The sequence below is a fragment of the Asparagus officinalis genome, chromosome 4 (genome assembly GCF_001876935.1).
Source record: "Asparagus officinalis chromosome 4, Aspof.V1, whole genome shotgun sequence".
Classification (NCBI taxonomy): Eukaryota; Viridiplantae; Streptophyta; class Magnoliopsida; order Asparagales; family Asparagaceae; genus Asparagus; species Asparagus officinalis.
Window position 1 is genome coordinate 67,952,422 of NC_033797.1, and position 5,831 is coordinate 67,958,252.

At 37.4% G+C, this 5,831-nt stretch overlaps 1 long non-coding RNA gene across 1 annotated transcript; it reads right to left on the minus strand.

Annotated features, from left to right (window-relative positions):
- On the minus strand, window positions 306–2,387 carry LOC109837655. Its single transcript, XR_002246376.1, has 4 exons — window positions 2,316–2,387; window positions 1,401–2,072; window positions 1,207–1,289; window positions 306–621 (listed from the first exon to the last, which is right to left on the minus strand). It is a non-coding gene; the product is annotated as an uncharacterized LOC109837655 (long non-coding RNA).

Consider the following 5,831-nt stretch of genomic DNA (forward strand, 5'->3'; position numbering starts at 1 on the left):
GGTGTTATGTGAAAAGATAATGTTGGCTTCAAGTTGTTTATGTATAAATTATGGAATTGCATGACTTTATAAAAGTTGTTTATATTTAATTATCATGAGTATTCGCGACTCTGAGTTAATCTTTGAAATCTAGAACCCAGTACTGGGAAATTCACAAGTTTAGTTTAAGTAAATACTGGGAAATTCACAAGTTTAGTTTTAAGTAAATAAATCAAGATATATAAGGTAACAAAAGGTGAGTCATGAATGAAATTATTTTCAAATCTTACAAAATTGGTGCACACGTATAAAACCTTGTGTTTTCCATTTGCTCTCCAATCTACTCTTTATTGTCTCGTTCTTTTATTACAACGTCAAAGCCACAATATAAGGCATCAGTTTCAAATATATATCTAACGTTGTGTTAGAAAAAGCTGGTGAACAAACTACAAAGACATATAAAACATGCAAACAAGGAATTGAAAATAGTACCTATATCACTGCTGCAGATCAACTTTCCCCTGTACCTGTAGAGCTAGCTTTCGACCGTCTTGTATGTTACATCACTAGGCTTACGATCATTCTCCTTCATGTAGCCAATAACATCATTTGCCTCTCCGAACATAATAACAGACTGTTTGCCTGCTAGCAGCTTCAATTACAAAATAACACAGACCTAATAATATATCAACTAATATACATCCCACATAAATATCAACAACAGCAATAAAACATCTAACCTTTTTGCCTATCTCTAGTATTTAGTCAGTAGCTCAGTTTCGAGACTGAAAATGTGCAATGGAAAGAACTCCCATGCACCATCCACTTTGATAGTCTAAGCATCTACATTGACCCCTGGAGCTTAGAAGACCCAATTATAAATTTGTTTTTGTCTATAATAAGCACTAGGCTTGCAAGATGCTCAATATAAAATCAGTACACAAAAACTAATTGGGAAAGATTTTAATATTTCACGTTCGTGGCATCTTTAGGAGTATGAAAAAGGCTCAAGCATGACCAAAATTGGTGGTGGACAATCAACTTGTATGGTTTGGCTAAACTTTGGAACTTTTTTGTGTAAGGAAATACTGGATAAATTTACAGGTTTCAGATACTTGTCTATAAAGTAAGCAGACATTTTGCTCAATTTTAGGAATGCAACTGGATACACAGAATATGATACGGATTCTAAAAGGATTTCAGAAAAAAGGCAGATTTTAAACATACCTACTGCACCTATAAAACATAGCGAGTCCAACAGTTGCCAATAAAACCCCAAACCAAGCAAGAAGTCCAAACCCAGCCGTCAACTTCGGAAAATAAGATGTTGAACAAAAACAAAGAGATGATAGGCAAATTACAAGTATTAATTAAACAATGTTTAATGTTTCAAAAAAGACAAATATGGAATGGCTACATACCTGTGAGCACAGAATGTACGTAGGTAACAAGCAGTGAAATAATTACACACCACAATGCAGGTGCAAGTCCTAATTTTGATAGTCTACCAAGCGGGCTATTTCCATCACAACGTCTGTCAAACAACCTTCTAGCATTGCCTTGAACATAAGGATACTTCTTAACCATGATGAGGTAATTTCTTTTCCTTTTACAGGAAGCTTAGAATATAAAAAGGAGATGTTGAAGACTTTACAGGCATAAATTTATGATATAGATGTTCCTATGGTTGTTATGGTCGCCAAGTGTGGAATATCTCCTTTGACGCTCAGATGAATATAATTCAAATTTCTTTTAAACTTTCAATATGTTAACCTGACGGAAAATTCTCATGCTCCCATCGGTAAACAACCGAAAATTATGTGCTTCTGCAAGTCTTATACATTGAAAATGTTTGAAAGGCTTTTTTAATAGTAGCAAAAGATAAATATTTGCACATCCAGAAAACCATAGGAGAAAGAAAATGAAAGTATCATCAGAATGAAATACTGGCGGAACCCTACGGAAAGATAAATCAACTACCAGTGCAAAGGGCTTCTGCCATCGTTATCAGGGGTATCTGGGTCAGCGTTCCATTTTGCAACAATATGGTAAAGGAATGTTGTTTCTCCATACCGAGCTGCAACATGGGAGGTCTGACATAATGTGGAGCTTAATTAAAAAGGAATCTCAAAGTCATAATAACATCTTGTCCAATGAGAAAGAAACATAAGCATCAAAAGTAAATGAAGCCATAACAAGGCATTGCTAATTTACCAGTTACTTCTATTGATTTATTTCCAGTGTTTAAGAAGAGAGAAGTATTAGTACAGATTTCATGATTGAATTCTTTTGTGCTGAAAGAAACTGTATTCATAATTCAGGAGGATTACCCTTACCTCAAAAATTGTTGAAATGAATGGAGCAAGCCCACACGACTATCATGTGAAAGTGCAAGCAAACATAAATCAAACAGACAATGGAGATACTGACCCACCCCCCACCCCCCAACCCCAAACAAAAAAGGAAAATTACTTTGCTTCTTCCAGTCAATCTAGATCTTTTTACAGCGAGGGCAGACGTCCCGGTGATCTCCGAGAAAGGGCGAAATCTATCTCTCACTTCCTGTAGTTTCAAATGAGTCAATAACAAGGGACGAAAATCAAGATCAATAGATCGATGAATTAAATCAAAATTATAATAAGAAAAACAAGTCTTTAAAACTTTAGGGAGGTTTAGCTATATAAACAAAAAGGCGAGACGGGAGAGGGAGGGCAGCGCTGGTTTATGGCGACGAGAAAGGGGAGGAGGCGGCGAGGAGGAGCTCCGCGACGACGACAACGACAGGGAGGGAGGGCGGCCTGGTTTTCGAGCGAGAGGAGGAGGGAGGGAGGGAGGTCGGCGCTGGTTTCGGCGGCGCCCGAGAAGAGGGAGGGAGGCCGGCGAGAGGAGGAGGGCGGCGATGGTTTTGGCAGAGGGGAGAGAGATCGAAATTTTGGGAGGGGGGATAAATTTTGGGGCTGTGGCGGGCTCCTTCGATTTTTTTTTTTTTTTTTTTTTTTGAAAAACTGGAAACTAGCCCAACGGTTTCATTGTCATATTTGGCACAGTGATGATATTAAAGTGGTGAGTTTTTAAATAAAATGAGTGAAAATCTTTGATATTATAGAAAGAACAAAAATTCAATTACAAGTTGCACATAACATGATATTAGAAATAACCAAGATCTTAGTATATTAGGAGAAAATATATAGCAAATCATATTTATAAAGTAACAGATACCATATATAATATTGTTAAAATATAAAGTAATTAAACTTTTATTTTATGAAGAGTTTTAAGTGCAGAGTGATTTCAGAAAATAGGTGGAGTTAAAAATAAATGGGGGGGTGTTAAAACTATGGATCAATAAACAAATTACTCTTTTCCAGAAGCAAGAGTGTTTAAAATTAAATAGGAATAAAATTTTGTTTATAAATAAAAGACTTTTTGAATGTGGGTGGGATAAAAAAATAAATTGGAGTAGAACTTTGGCTTTATAGATGAAAAAGCTAGTCAAATTTAGAGAATGGTTGGATTCAAAAATGAACAGGGCAGAATCAAAAGGTTTTTGTGGGGACTCGAACCCGCACTTCACTAAATCACTAAAATGAAGTCTCACCCACTATGCTAAGCTGTAAACCTGTCGGTAGGGCTGGGCACTGGGCTACGTCGACCCACGAGCCTAATCACTTGGCTCACTCTTGAGTTTGGCTCGACCAGGCTCGACGTGGGACGGGCTTGATTCGGCCCACTACAATAGTGGGCCATGGGAAGATGCTATACTGGCCTCTAGCAACAAGCGACGGGCTTGATTCGGCCCACTACAATAGTGGGCCATGGGAAGATGCTATACTGGCCTCTAGCAACAAGCGAGCTGGCAGCTCACTCAGCCCACAAATCCCAGCGAGCGAGCTGGGCCTAAATGTAATCGAGCTGGCACGTTGGACCCACTCCGTTAGCTCACATACAATTTTCCCCCCTTCATGATTTCATCACTTCATCCCTTGGACCTTTAGCTATACATAATATAGACAATGAATAACCACATGAGCATAGAAGAGCTGACATCTGGGTCCAAGAGGATGTCTACCATGACCCCGCTACCTAAAGGGGTCTTTTGAGGATGTGCGACTTTCTTTGAGGAGGAAGACCATGAGAATGAAGAAGATTGAACCCTATTACAAGTTGACATATTTTCTCTATTTTTATTTACTTAAAGTTGGTTGTAATTTATTCATATATTTTAAAATAGTGGAACCATTAATTGACGCCTCCAGAGTAGGATTTGATCCGAACTACGTAAAATCTCTGTGTTTGAGATGTTTCTCTTTATCATTCTATACAAATATACAATTTTACTTAATAAAATTATTATTTATTTTCATAATGGTTGCATTGTTAGTTAGTTACATGCAATTTTAGAGTGTTAAACAATGCTTAAAAACTATTTACAAAACTATCATTTACAAAATCTAAAAAAATAAAACTAAAACATGGTGGATTGGGCGGGCTAGCACGTGTCGTGGCCCTATTCACTTAATTTTGTTTCGCGAGCGGGCTGGGCAGAGGTCTAAGCCCACGAAAAAGCGATACACATGGCACACTTGTCTCGCTCCATGACGTGGGCCATCTCATCTCGTCCCTAAGACCGCAAGAGCTAGCTCGCGGGACGAGCTAGCTCGCGGGACGAGCCAGCTCATTTCGTTGCCCACCCCTACTTGTTGGAGAGAGGATTTCCCATAAATTTTCATATATATTGTAGTTAATTGGGACGAGTATAGCTAAGTATTGTTCATCAGAGTTAACTTTGGCAAAATTTTCTCATCCAAATTATTTATTTGTGACAATTTCGTATAAGTCCCTTAAGTCATCCATAATTATAAATCAATCTCTCAAATCTCAGTACTTACTCATTAGTCCCTCAAATCTGATGTTTTATTCAACTTTGTCCCTCTGTTAATGTTTCAATTATTTTTTCCTACCATGGTTGAGTTAACCTAACCTAACATCTGCAGTCACTTAAATATCACCACTAGCATACGTTTCCCTCTAATATACGATTAGAAATTGATAGAGTAAAAAATTTAGATGATTATATATGGTATAGAGGGAATAATACAATGAAAATAGTTCTAAAATAGGTTAGGGGTTTCCTTGACCACAAGAGGAAAAGAATTTTGTGGGTTTGGATTTTAGGATAAACGGGTTGTGTGTTTAAACCCGCCAAGAAATTGGTTGGTCAGTTTTAAGTGAGAGCATATTGTATAAACTTTACAGTATGACATTATACGGTTCAAGATATTCTTGTGCACGAGAGTGTTGATCAAGCTTTGGAGGAGAAGAAACTGAAAGGGTTGAAAGATGCTGAATGGAGTTCCATGCAAAAGAGGACGGTTATCACAATTTGTTTGGAGCTTGCCTCTAAGAAAGTACAATGTTAAGTAGGAGACCACACCAAGGGGGCTGTGGAAATGCTCGAGGGGATTTATGCATCAAAGTCGATGACCAACCGATTGTGTTTGAAGATGGAAATTTATTCATTGAAGGTGGAAGAAGGTATTGCAATTCAAGACAACATCAATGCCTTTAATCAGCTAGTTTGACAACTTATGAATATTAATGAGAAGATAATACAATGAAAATAGTTCTAAAATAGGTTAGGGGTTTCCAGTCAATCTGATCTTTATAGCGAGGGCAGACTCCGGTGATCTCTGAGAAAGGGCGAAATCTACCTCTCACTTCCTGTAATTTCAAATGAATCAATAACTAGACGAAAATCAAGATCAATAGATCGTTGAATTAAATCAAAATTAATAAGAAAAACAAGTTTAAAACTTTAGGAGGTTTAGCTATATAACAAGACGAGAGAGGGA